The following is a 15,070-nucleotide window of genomic DNA, read 5'->3' on the forward strand; positions in this document are numbered from 1 at the left end:
TTTTCAAAATAAACGCTCTTTTTTTGTTTATAGCGCAAAAAGTAAAAATCGCAAAGGTGATCAAATACCACCAAAAGAAAGCTTTGTTTGTGGGGAAAAAAAGGACGTAAATTTTGTTTGCGTACAGCGTTGCATGACCGCGCAATTGTCAGTTAAATTCGCACAGCGCCGAATCGCAAAAAGTGGCCTGGACGTAAGACAGCAAAATCCTCCGGTGGTAAAGTGGTTAAAAAGGAAACAAATACAATATTGGCAATGCGGCCCTAGCCTCCTTGATGATAATACGAATAAAGGTAAGGGAATGAATGAAAACATAGTACCAACAAGTAAATTCTTACTAGTACAACAAAATGTTCCAAGTATTGGAAATACAGAAAATACATAGAAAAGGGGTACATAGAAAATACAAGTATTGAAAAAGAAGAGAGTACAAGGCACTAACAGATTTTTAATCAGTACCAAAACTCTTTCAATGGTATAGGGCCGCTGATAGGGGGGGCCACCAGCCCTCATGTAGAGGGCCCAGGCACAAAGGGGGGCCCCAACAGCACGAGGATTTGCTGCGGTCAGGCAGAGGGACAGTTACAGAAGGAAGCCCTGTGCGGCTCTCTGCAGCAGCTGAAAGTCAGTTTATCCCCATCCTGCCAGCTTTCAGCTGCTGCAGGGAGAGACACAGACACAGGGCATCATTCCTGTCATTGCCTCTCTGACACCGAACCCCCTCCCTATTCTGCCTGCTTCTGATCTCCCCCCCCTCCCCGTGTGCCCCCCTTTCACTGCCTCCCCCCCCCCTCCCGCAGCACTGCAGGCTTCACTGTCCTGTAAAAAAATAACAAATTGTAAAAATAACATTTAAATTAAACATTGTAATAAATAATTAAAAACAATTGTAAAATAAAATAATTGTAAAAATGTTTAACATTTAAAAAAATATATACATTTAAAATAAAATGTAAAACACAATTTAAAAAAGGCAAATTCACACAGGTTCTGTTATGTTTGTGTCCGCTAATTATGATTTTAGTGAGAATATTGTTTTTATATATTCAGGGGGGGGGGGGGGGGCTGCAAGGTAGGCTGGGACCTCATGATTTCTAACAGCAGCCCTGATGTTATATTTATCAGACCAAACGGTAGTAAATAAGAGATATTCATTGTTAGGGTTTATGCTGTATACCCCTTAAAACAGATTGAAAATGTTTGCAATGTTTCCTTAATTTTTTCCTATCCTATTTTCTTCTCCCTCTTTATTACCTCTCTTAAAGCACAAGGCTTTATATCGCTTTATTCCTAATGAATTTTTACACTCCCCTGTGCGTAGAATTGGTGACGTCAGCGTTAGGCGGACTTCGCTCTGAACACCGTCGTTTATATTCCATTGCAGTTCTGAAGGGTTGCCGAGCGTATCTTTGTCTCTGAACCTCAGCTATCAAAACTTAAATATTTATTACTTTCTATTCTTCTTAATAACCCCAGGCAGCACATTTGTGTATTGTTTTCTATGACCTGAAATGTGCAGGAATTAATGGCATCATTGCTCTCAGTTGCCATAGCAACCACCAAGTGATTTTCAATAGTAAACAGATGATAGTATACAGCAAACGGTTTGTAAGCATTGTCTTGTTTATGTCAGGACAGATAATCCATACTACTGATAACCGCTTGAGTAAATAACTGTATATTTGCAGAATAGTTGCAGAGAGGTTTCACAAATATAAGACTGTCCTCCTACACACTTAGATCAGTCTGCTGAAGATCTCTTCTGTTTAATTAGTTCAGCTTTGGTTGGTTTTGCCCCCTTCATGACCAAGCCATTTTTTTTGCTTTTTAGCACTGCACTATTTTAACTGGTAATTGCGCGGTCATGCAACACTGTACCGAAAATAAATTTATATATTTTAATTTTTTTCACACAAATAGAGCTTTCTTTTGGTGGTATTTGATCACCACTGGGATTTTTATTTTTTTTTAATATAAATGAAAAAAAAAAACACAAGTTAGGTGGCACAAGTTAGAAGTAAGCATGTTCCACTTTGAATAATTTACTCCTTGTGTACAGTGCACTGCACATTGAGCCACACTCTAGTTTCAAGGGGATACAGGAAAGCCTGTATCCCACTCCTCCAGCCCAGCTATCATGTCACCCAGTGCTGGGACAGGGTTATCTAGAGCCCAGGGCGAACATACCAAACTGCCCCCCCCCCCCCTCCAAAAAGAAAGAGATGTATGAGCATTATGTTTTAGCAAACCCATTGAACCACATTGAACCACACTCTACTTTCAAGGGGATACGGCAGAGCCTGTATCCCACTCCCCCAGCTCAGCCATCATGTCACCCAGTGCTGGGACAGGGTTATCTAGAGCCCAGGGCGAACATACCAAACTGCCCCCCCCCTCCAAAAAGAAAGAGATGTATGAGCATTATGCGTCAGCAAACCCCCCCCCCCCCCCCCAAAGAAACTGAGCACTAATCTACATGCTTACCCCCAAAACATAAATTACCTCCCCTCCCAGTATCCACCACCCTGCTGGAATCCCCCCCTTGTAGCCAAAATCTTTAGGTGCCCCATCCCCCCAAAACCATCCCTTGTAGCATAAATCTTCTACCCCTAAAATTTCCCTTTTTGAGTATACATCTTCTCCCTTATACTCCAATCACCCCATCCCAGCACAAATCTTCTTCCCCACATCCCTCCTCCAATCACAAATTCCCCTAAATCACCACTTTATGCACCCCCTCCTCCCTTCCCAAGATTCCCCTTCCTACCATATTTACCCCCTTGCCACCCCCCAATTTCCCCCTTCAGCACAAATCACCAACTCTTTATTCTACTTGTGGTGCCCCCAAAACCTCACATGATGCCACAGTGCCCAGGGCAGCCGCCCCCTCCTTCCCACCCCTTTTCCTGGCCCTGATGTCACCTCACTCCTAGTGACAACCCGAGGCTTCCCACAAGCATTACACAACAAACTCACAAATACTTACAGTATATATGAGCTTCTGTACTCCTGAGATCCTCTTTTTTTCCACTCTCCAGTGACCTCCAGGCTAGATACATAGGGACTCCTTGCCTTAATGTCAGTCCCATGTATGGGGCACCAATGGCTAGGAAGGGGGTTAAGCTCAGGAACCCCCGAGCTACCAGATCTCTCTATCATGCTTGCCAAGTTACACTGCTCTCCTGCTGGCTGGCAGCTATAGCACCCAACACTCCCCTAGTTATTCATGGCAATAGTAATAACTCCTTCTACTTTACAGGCTTTACCACTTGTTAGCCCTTGTGAATGCCCTCTCTTGTGCCCTGTACCAAACCCTGTTCTTTAGTATGTCTTGCATGCACCCCTTTTTTTAAAGAACTTCAGCCAGGCACTTATGGAACTTTTAGAACATTTACTGTAAACTTGCAGAAATATTGAAACACTTTCACAGGTCACTCCATTCACAGTCCTAGTACATCTTAGCCCAGGCTGCAAAGTCATCCAAATGTCTTCAGTACCCCAACTGGGTACCCCATAAGGAAGGCGGGGGGGGGGGAAGAAATACATCTGGCTGCAGTTTTCCTTGTACTTTCCCATCCAAGACCCAAGGACCCAGCTAGGTTGCCTCCCCTTATGTTTATGGCCCACCATAAGGGGGCAAAGCCCTGAACACTCAGGAGTTGGCAGCCTTAACCTCGTCCTACATTCCGGGTAGCCTAATAACATGGGAACTCACTAATCACATCTTTAATTTGCAAAACAAGTGCAAATTAACAACATGAGGTAGTGAGCGCCTGAAAAGTAGGCATCTACCCACACACTTCTTTACATGCAGTTTTATACCCCAACAGGTTGTAAGCCCTTCAACCTTCTGTATCCTCTCATACCCTAATAGATTGTACAATTTTCTACCTTATACTTTCTACATTAGAGTTTATTAGATTGTAAGCCCCGCTACCTTCATTATAAACCCGATACCCTCATGGATTGTAATATTTTCTATCTTACATATTCTGTTATAGCCTGACAGATTGTACGTTTTTCTGTCTTCTTGTATCCTAATTTGTACCCTAGTAGACTGTAATTTCTTCCACCTTCTGTATCCTATTCACAAAGGAGCCCACTGAGCACTGGGACCTGAACAAAGAAGTGATAGGGTGCCTATAAATCTACCCAATCAGTTCTACAAGTAGACCCCTGGACACCTACTGGGCCCTAATCTTATATGTTGCATTGCTTTAAAATAATGATGCCCCTTGTAAAGAGGGACCTTCTCTGTGACAATTACAGGGTAATGGGAAATTACACTTTCTATAAATATAACTTTAACAAAGGAAACACCATGGTTTAGTCATACCCTGTTGTGTACATATGTGTTGCTGGCTTGTTAGCAATTAATTAAAGCTTTAGTATTTTTAGCAGATGAATAACAGAATAAAATGAGTTAAAATTAGAACTGCATATACTTAATAATGAAAAGATTTCAGGTTTATTTTCGCATTTACTGAAGAGGTTTTTGACTTAAAGCGGTTCTTTCGTCACTTTAAAAAAAAAAATTACAAATACTGTAGCTGTTCACTTTTAATAATAAGACACCTACCTGTCCAGGGATCCAGCGCTGTACTTACCTGGGCCAGCTGTTCCCTGGGATTCAAGTCACTGGTGCGGCCATGTTGAGTGTGGGAAGCCCACTGTGACTCCTTAGAGCTTCGCATATGGTTCCCCACTGGGCATACGCCGGCCTTGCTGCCCTGTGTGAATGGTCCTGCAGCCTCCTGGGACCTGTGACGTGTCCCGGAAGGTAGCACACGCTGGCTAAAAAAAAAAAAAAAATGGGGAGGTGCAAGTGCAGTTGCTCTAGATCTAAAGGGAATCTCTGAAATGAGGGGAAGCTCTGCTGATTTCTATCACCGAATCATGTGCAAGCAAAAATGCTGTTTTTTTTTTATTTTCCTTGAATGTGATTGGGTATTCTTTGCAAAGTGAAGCTTTACTTAATTTACTAAGCTCTAGAGCCCAAAATTGTGCATCCCCCCAGATCTATGAGTATTGTGTGTCAGCGAAAATCCTGTGCCCCCACAAAAACCTTAATTCCTTAAGCATAAGTTACCCTCCTCCCAGTACAAATCTACCCCGCCCCTGCTGAAATCTCCCCTCCAAGCACAAATCCTCTCTATTTCCATTTGCCCCCTGCACAAATTCCCCCTCCCCCCCAAAAAACAAATTATCTACCCCTCAAATTTCCCCTCCAAGCAGAAATACTCTCTCCCCACTGCAAATTCCCCTCTTCCAGCACAAATCCCCCCCCCCCCCATATCCAACATCCTAGCACAAATTTCCCCTCCTAGCACAAATATCCCTTTATCATTACTACTAGCATGATTCCACCCCCCCCCCGCCAAAAAATGTACCTCTACCATCTAAACATTATAGCACAAACTTCCAAAATTACATCTCCTAGCACAAATCCTCTTCCCCATCCCACCCTCCCAACACAAATTACCACTCCTGACACACCTCCCCAAATTTGCCCTCCTAGAACAGTTCTTACCCCCTGCTGCCCCCGGAATTCCCCTTCTCAACACAAATCCCCTCCCTCTCAAACTCCTTGTGGTGCCCCCCCACCCACCTCACATGATGATACCACAGTGCCCAGGGCAGCCGTCCTTCCTGCCCACCCCTTGTCCCGGCCCTGCTTGCACAGTATATTTGCCTTTAGTAAATCAACCCCAAATGTGTCTATATCCAGCTTTAGCTACAGATTGCATGACATTTCTGTGATACAGACCATTCACTGACTGCAATGCAATTTTTCCTGTAGCTTCTATAAAATCATTAGTGTGACATGACCCTAAATGGTACACCAATGCACATATGCAGTAAAGATGTGACTGCGCTCTGATTTGGGATGTAAACATAGCGTGTGTGCCTTGTTTCGTGAGTTGGTGGCCCATTCAAAGAAAACTGGCTGTCTTAATGGAACAAAACCAGTTCTTACAGGGCCACCCATGTTCCAAATTTCATGTGGTTCAGCTGGAGTCAGCCGCAATTCAACTTGTCTTTGGCTGGGCTTAAGGAGAGTTGACAAGGCTGTGTGGGGAAAGGAAATGTACCCCTTTTTGCCAGCATGAGCTGAAACTTTAAATGGGCCATATGGCTAGCCGCTAGGTGTGGATCCCGTGCTGACATCATCGGAAGCTGGTAGACAGCTAGGTCATGGTTCTGGGTGCACCAGTGGAGTGCACCCACAAATGTGGCAGCTGTGCATTAAGGCCTACCTGCCCAGCTCCTGCAAATATGCATATTGCTGTTGTAAAGGAATAATGTAGAGTATTGCAAGAATACAGAGCATCCGGAAAGTATTCATAGTGCTTCACTTTTTCCACATTTTGTTATGTTACAGCCTTATTCCAAAATAAATTGAATTTAATATTTTCCTCAAAATTCTACAAACAATACCCCATAATGACAATGTGAAAGAAGTTTGTTTGAAATCTTTGCAAATTTATTAAAAATAAAAAAAATGAAAAAAATCCCATGTATATAAGTATTCACAGCTTTTGCAGTGACACTCAAAATTGAGCGTAGGTGCATCCTGTTTCCACTGATCATCCTTGAGATGGTTCTTAAACTTGATTATAGTCCACCTGTGGTAAATTCAGTTGATTGGACATGATTTGGAAAGGTACACACCTGTCTATGTAAGGTCCCATAGTTAACAGTGCATGTCAGAGCACAATCCAAGCCACGAAGTCCAAGGAGTTGTCTGCAGACCTCCGAGACAGGATTGTATTGAGGCACAGATCGGGAAGGGTACAGTAAAATGTCTGCAGCATTAAAGGTCCCAATGAGCACAGTAGCCTCCATCATCTGTGAATGGAAGAAGTTTGGAACCACCAGGACTCTTCCTGGAGGGGGGTCATATGGCCAAATTGAGCGATTCGGGGAGAAGGGCCTTAGTCAGGGAAGTGAATCAATCACAGACGAAGTAGTGACCGCACTCCGGTATAATTGAAATCAAAGAATGGAGTATTTTATTCTTCATCACAGACATCAATATATGACTGGTAAGACATGGGACAGGTAATTGGTTGACGTGTTTCATGACAAATCCAGTCGCTTACTCATAACCATACAGTGGAAGTGACCAAGAACCCGATGGTCACTCTGACAGAGCTCCAACATTTCTCTATGGAGAGAGGAGAACCTTCCAGATGAACAACTATTTCTGCAGCACTATACCAATTAAGCCTGTATGGCGGAGTGGCCAGACAGAAGCCACTTGTCAGTAAAAGGCACATGACAGCACGTCTGGAGTTTTCTAAAAGGCACCTGAAGGACTCTCAGACCATGAGAAACAAAATTCTCTGGTCTGATGAAACAAAGATTGAACTATTTAGCCTGAATAGCAAGCATCATGTCTGGAGGAAACCAGGCACCGCTCATCACCTAGCCAATACCATGCCTAACTTGAAGCATGATGGTGGCAGCATCATGCTGTGGGGATGTTTTTCAGTGGGAGGAACTGGAAGAATAGTCAGGATCGAGGGAAAGATGAAGGCAGCAATGTCAGAGACATCCTTGATGAAAACCTGGCCCAGAGCGCCCTGGACCTCAGACTGGGGAAAAGGTTCACCTTCCAACAGGACAACAGCCCTAAGCACACAGCCAAGATAAGAAAGGGGTGGCTACAGGACAACGACTTTGTAAATGTCCTTCAGTAGCCCATCCAGAGCCCAGACTTGAACCCAACTGAACATCACTGGAGAGATCTGAAAATGGCTGTGCACCAATGCTCCCCATCCAACCTGATGGAGCTTGAGAGGTCCTGCAAAGAAGAATGGGAGAAACTGCCCAAAAACTTGTGTGCCAAGCTTGTAGCATCATACGCTAAAAAAACTTGAGGGTGTAATTGGTGCCAAAGGTGTTTCAACAAAGTATTGAGCAAAGGCTGTGAATACTTACGTCCATGTCATTTTATTTGTTTTTTATTTTTAGTAAATTTGCAAACATTTCAAACAAACCTCTTTCACGTTGTAATTATGGGGTGTGGTTTGTAGAATTTTGAGTAAAATAAAGAATTGAATGCAATTTGGAATAAAGCCGTGACATAACAAAATGTGGAAAAAGTGAAGCGCTGTGAATACTTTCTGGATGCATAAATATATAGATGAATATATAGATCAAAAATCAAGTAGATAGATAATTATGACCCTGGGCGTAGGCAGGGTATATGAGCACTCTCTGCGGAAGCAGAATATATACGGTACATTCTGTATAAATATACACTCACACATAAACACGTGTTAAATCAGCTGTTGGAGTATGTCTATGTTTCCATGGAAACAGAGGCGCAGACTGCACACTTGTAGCACAACCTGCTGTTAAAAGGGCAGCCCAGCAATCTGTGACAGGAAATCAGCAGAGGAAATTTTCCATTTTCTGTAGTGGCACAGAAATGACACCAGCCAGTTCTGACTACAGGCAGAATGACAGAAATTACCCGGCAGAATGTTATTTTACCTCCGAAAAAAGGAGAGGCTCCAAGGCCAGTGAAGCAAAAATCCTCCTGTGGGTTTGTTAATAAAAACCTTATTAAATCGATAAAGAAACAAAGCGTGTATGAGGAAACGTTTGTGACATTATGTGCGTCCTATTGTGGTGAGAAGGAAGGTGCATGCAGGTTTATAGTAAATGAATCATGGCCAGTCCCCGGCACTAAAGCCTGCTAGTCAGTAGAGGTTTAAATATAGATGTAGCTTTGAATAATAAACCCTGTATGACTATACATATAATCCAGTATGTAGCAGGTGCTTATGGCGTGGTAGTGGGTCAGAGAGAACACAACTTATTTATTTATTTATTTCAGGTACTTATATAGCGCTGTCAATTTACGCAGCGCTTTACATATACATTACACATTCACATCAGTCCCTGCCCTCAAGCAACGTACAATCTAAGGTCCCTAACTCACATTCATACATACATTGTAGTGCCATTTTTATACAGGATCCAATTAACCTACCAGCATGTCTTTGGAGTGCTTTAGGTGTCATTTTTTTACTCAGCAGTTATAGAATAATTCTTCTCCGAAATTCCCCTGTGAACAATAATGCCTGGTACACACGATGAGAATATCGGACGAATGATCGCCTTTTTTTTCCTTTTGCATGTGTGACCAACCCACTCAGGACAGGGGCTTTTGGAGAGGACTGTGGGCTAGCCTCTTGCCTATTGACTATGGGCCCTGGCTTGTGAGGGAACACTGCTCTTTGTGGGGTGTATGCTGGGGGGACCCTTGGAGTAATGTTACTTTGGATTCAAGTCCACATCTCCCCAAGACACACACAGACTCTGGGACTCTATGCCTAGGATCCACGTTAAAGTCCTAGCTGCCTTTTGCCAATAGGGGACTGCTCTGCACAGTCAGACTCATGTCAGATGCTAATGTCATCAGCTCAACCACCTGTCTTCCATACATTGTTGATTGTGCTGATTAACTCACCTATTGTCTACTGTGGGGTGTGTGTTTACACTTATAACAATGTGTATTGTACCGTATGAGCTCTATGATGGCAAGTCTACTAGTTAATTAGCTCAAGGTAATTAAATCACCATCATCTATTACCTGCTAGTGGGAAAGTAGAATACTGTTTGTGTTGGTTGTTCCTTAGATATGTTAACCGCTTGCTGACCAGTCGCCGCAGTTATACAGCGGCAGGTTCCCGCGACTCGCCATACCTGTACAGCGGTCTGCAGGAGAAATCCTGGGGGTGCATGTGCGCCCACTAGCCAGCGGGGAAACCGGCAGCCACGATTGCTGCTGGGCACCTGCGATCGCTCCCTGTGAGGAGAGAACGGTGGTCTGCTGTTGCAAACACAGCAGACCGTTGTTATCTCTGGAATCAATGCCAATTGCAAAAAATGGCCTGGTCATTAAGGGGGAAAATCTTCCAGTCCAGAAGTGGTTAATTATATTTCTGTACATAGTTGCATCTGCATATGATAATGTAATCAGGCACCTGACCTGGTGGGGTATATATTCGGTGTGAGTTTGTTCAATAAATGTTCCAAATCTTATAAAAGCTAATTTCCGGCTACTACATCAGCCTTTTTCAACCATGGTGTCTAGGCACCCTGGGGTGCCTTCTGGGTTCTTCATCTAATAATCTCTAAATATTCTGAGCTCTCCTCACCCCTAGACAAAAATGAACAGTTAGCCCATATGGTGCAGATACAACCTCACTGCATGGGAACATTTTTTCTTCTTTAAAAGAAAACAACATTTTTATACCCATAGGAGTTTTTGGAGGTACTCCAGCACAATGAATGATGTATACAAACAATCAACTTTATTGAATCCCTAAAACCACATATAAAAGGAGATTATACGCTTATTTTGCACCAGGCACTGATTTACAAAATACCATATGTGACCGCATATTCAAATGGCCTCTTCATATTCATGTCAGTCATGAAACTTGCAAATAACGGATGGATAAATTGCACCACAATCTCAACATGTTTTGTGAACCATAATTCACTCAGGAGTTGATGCTACTCTCCCAAGATGGTGCCGGGGGCTCATTCAGAAAACGCATTAGTCCAATGCCAAGCTACCCTATCACCAGTAGTAGGCAGTGGTCATGTGACTGTTTAGTTTACCCTGCAACACAACCAGGAAGTGACAGAATGATCTCTGCATTTACTCCAAGCCTTGTTAACCGTTGAAGTGCCCCTCATGTTAAAGCCCCTACTGCTGCCTCCTGCCTACAATTTAGTTACCAGCACTGTGCAATGTGGTACAGCCTGACTGTCCCACACTGCCGCCCCTTCTTCTTTCAGCTCATTCACACCAGTGTGTTGTGGTAATGCATGGTAAAATGCATGCTACCACATGTAGTGGCAATGTAGCATGGGAGCACTGCCACTGATTTTAACCACTCACTGACCACCCCAAAGCATATTTACTGCTACAGGCCAGCTCTCCTGTGCAGGATCACATAAATAAATAAATAAATATATATATATATATATATATATATATATATATATATATATATACAGTATATATATAATTCTGCACAATAGCCTGCAGGAGGTGCGCTTATGCCACCGGTAGGCCGCTTCTGCTGTGAATATTTACAGCAGAAGTCAATCTGCGGGTGCCGGGCCCCGAATGTCTGCCAGCACCCACCGCTCATCGGGCAGAGTCTCAGAATAGAGATCGGCCTATGTACACAAGGCAGATCTCTGTTCTGACAGGGGGGAAGGGATTGATTTTGTATCTCTGCAAAGCAGGGTATAAAATCCCTCTATTCCCCCAAGTAAAATCCGCACATACACTGGCTAGGCACACAGTTAACCCTTTGATCACCCCAGATGTTTAACCCTTCCCAGCCAGTGTCGGTACAATGACAGTGTATATTTTAGCACTGATTACTGTATTAGTGTTACCGGTTCCCACAAAAGTGTCAGTTAATGTCCGATTGTCCGCCTCAATATCGCAGCCCTGCCATAAGTCGTTGATCGCCACTATTACTAGTGAAAAATAAATAAGTAAATAAGAATTTCAGTATATATCCCATAGTTTGTAGACACTGTATGATTTTCACAAACCAATCAATATACGCTTATTGGGATTGGGATAGCAGAGTACATATTGGTCTATAATAAAGAAACTTGATTTTTAAAATTTTTTGTTCAAATCTTATTTTATTAAAAATGTCAATTATACACTGCTTAAAAAATTAAAGGAACACATTGAAAACACATCAGATCTCAATGGGTAAAAATATCATGCTGGATATCTATACTGATATGAACTGGGTAATGTGTTAGGAATGAAAGGATGCCACATCGTTTGATGAAAATGAAAATTATGAACCTACAGAGGGCTGAGACACCCCAAAAATGAAAGTGAAAAAATGATGCAGCAGGCTAGTCCATTTTTCTGAAATTTCATTGCAGCGACTCAAAATGGTACTCAATAGTTTGTATGGCCCCCACGTGCTTGTATGCATGACAGACAATGTCGGGGAATGCTCCTAGGGAGATGATGAATGGTGTCCTGGAGTATTTCCTCCCAGATCCGGACCAGGGCATCACTGAGCTCCTGAACAGACTGAGGTACAACCCAGCAGCGTCAGGTGGAACAAAACATAATGTCCCAGAGTTGTTCTATTGGATGTATGTATAGGTAGCTCCTTCTGTAAAATCAGAGATTCAAAGACAGTTGGTTCAGTAAGAATATCTAGAGACGTTAAAATAGATTGGATATAAGACTGAACCTGTTGTCTCTGTAACCAATGCATAGAATTGCCTAAGGGCGTAGTGGATGAAGAAGTTACCTAAGGTGACTGGTTTGACTAAAGGACTTGAGAAAGCCTTCTATGTTCCTGTTTGCCCCAAGGGCCGAACACGGCTGATTAAAAAGCTGGTAGGAAAGCCGATGTACCAAAGAAAGGAGTCATTGGGCTTAGAAATTTTGATAGACCAAAAGTAGGTATTGCCTGATCCCACATATGAAGTGTTTGACGCGTAAGATCGACAGGGCTTAAGGAGCCCTTGCGAAAAGTTGGTGAGATCCACGGAAGGGCACATAAATCTATAGGGTTCATATGGCTCTCCAATTGTACCCATAATTTGGATGAATAATGGTGTATCCAGTCAATAATACATGTAAATATTGCTGCTTTGTGGTAGATAGAGATATTAGGTACCCCAACCCCCCCTCCTTGATGTTTTGGTAGAGACAATGTTCTAAAACTAATTCTAGGCCTTTCTGAGTTCCAGACCAATTTGGAAAACATACAATGAATTTAATGAATTTTTTTTTTTTTTATTGGATATGTTTTAAGTGTTAGTATGTTTTTGTTTATAGTGCAAAAAATCAAATACCACCAAAAGAAAACTCTATTTGTGGAAAAAAAGGACATACATTTCATTTATGTACAGCGTTGTATGACCATGCAATTGTCAGTTAAAGTAACGCAGTGCCGTATTGCAAAAAAGTGCCTGGTCATGAAGGGGGGTTAAAGGGCATCCCAAGAACCACCAGGACACACGTGCTGTGTGGATCCCAGAAGATTATTATTATAGGTATTTTTATAGCAACAACAATTTAAGCAGCACTTTACACATAGATTATACATTCACATCATTCCTTGCTCTCAAGGAGCTTACAATCTAAGGTCCCTATCTCACATACACTTTTCATACACATACTAGGATCAGTTTAGGAGCCAATTAACCTTCCAGCATGTTTTTGTAGTGTGGGAGGAAACTGGAGCTCCCAGGGGAAAACCACACAAGCACAGGGAGAACATGGAAACTCCAGGCAGGTTGTGTCATGGTTGGGATTTAAACTGACAACCCTAGTGTTGCCAGGCAGAATTGCTAACCATTTAGCCACTGTGCTGTCTTATGCCTCTTACACACGCATCGATTATTGGCCGGGAATTTTCGGCCAATGTCCGATCGGCCAATTTTCGGCTTGTTAGTATGATGCTTCCGATAACCGACTCCGACTTTTCGGCCGAAAAAATCTGGTGTGCAGGCTATAAAATTTTTGTTGGCCGTCAACACAACGGCCGATTTTCCGTCAGTCAGTACAGATTTCGGCAGACAAAAATCTGATGAGCAAGACTGGGCATGCTCAGAGAAGAAAAAACAAACAGAAAGTCAACCAGCACATGACATCACTTTTGAAGTAGATTTTTGTTGGCCGTGAAAATTCGTGTGCAGTCTAGGCACATTCCAACCAACAAAACACCACTCTGGACAAAAGTCGGACAATCGGTCGGCCGATAATCGTTGCGTGTGTACGAGGCATAACTTTCCTGATTGACACTACTGAAGGTGTTAGTTTACCAAATTAGGTAAGTATCTCTTCTGATGATTGTATACCTGTTTCTGATATTTTTTTGGGTTGCTTTAATTAATAAACCAAAAAAAAAAAAAACAGAAACTCGGTTTCCCATCCTCTGCAGTTCAAACGAGTAGAACTATTCTTAATGTGGATGTAAACCTTTGTTTTATTTTTCTTAATTAAAATACTAACATGTTATAATAACCTGCTCTGTGTCTGTGAACATCCCTTTTCTGTGGTCCCCTACTAATTCTCTATGTTCTGCCACTTCTCCTTGTGTCACCATAGGAATCCATTTTCTATGGTGGCACATGTGTGGGAGCACTCCCAAGCCTTGCTTTGTGTGTCCATAGACACATACACAGCGTGGCTCGGCCCCGCCCCCTGCTCTCTTTTTAGAATTTGATTGACAGCAGCAGGAGCCAATGACTCTTGTTGCTGCCTCTCTGTCGTGTGAGAAAGGGTAGAGAGGAGAAAGATGCTGCAGATGGGCACAGCACTGGCTCGAGGTAAGTATTTAGAGGGCAAGGGGGCGATAAAAATACTGGAACATTTTTTTACTTGAATGCAGGGAATGCAGTAAGGAAACAAATGTTTTCCCTTTGGAACCAATTTAAGATCTTGAATTTGAATGATGATTACTGACAAGTCAACCAAATGGCTCAATGCGTGATGTTTACTGAATCCCTATATCGCATTGGAGTACATACAGCATGATAAACAACAGACTACAACATCTGTGGGAGCTGACAGCACAGTTATCATTCATTTTTATTGCTCCCTGTCCGAGAAGGTGGCAAGCAGTTGGACAAATGTTATGATTTGTATTCAGCCATCTGATGCGCTCTTGCTTTCAGCTGAATAAAGCCTTAGAAAGAGCTCATGACTTGCTCTTGTTTATTATGTTTTTTCTTGGTTTTGATTCCTTGGTTGAAAGATGTTCTTTATTCAAGCACACTGAAAAAACAAAAAACCTTCTGATGGGACTTTAAGAGGCACTACAACAGGAACCATAAAAAAATGTAGATTTATTGGTACATACAAAAATATTATTATATATTTTTGTATGTACTAATAAATTAGACATTTTTAGTCCTTACCACTATGGTTCCTAGTGTAGTGCCCCTTAAAGTCCCATCAGAGGGTTTTTTCATTTTTTCTGTGTCAAGTTTAGGGATGTGGGTACACATTAGGTTGCTTCTGCTCTTGACCTAACCTTTG

At 42.5% G+C, this 15,070-nt stretch overlaps 1 protein-coding gene across 1 annotated transcript in view; it reads left to right on the top strand.

Annotated features, from left to right (window-relative positions):
- Nucleotides 1-15,070, top strand: part of SLC6A7 (solute carrier family 6 member 7) — a 212,776-nt gene that overhangs the window by 23,205 nt on the left and 174,501 nt on the right. The gene's annotated exons all lie outside the window — the stretch shown is intronic.

This window comes from Pelophylax lessonae (genome assembly GCF_965119305.1).
Source record: "Pelophylax lessonae genome assembly, chromosome: 4".
NCBI lineage: Eukaryota > Metazoa > Chordata > Amphibia > Anura > Ranidae > Pelophylax > Pelophylax lessonae.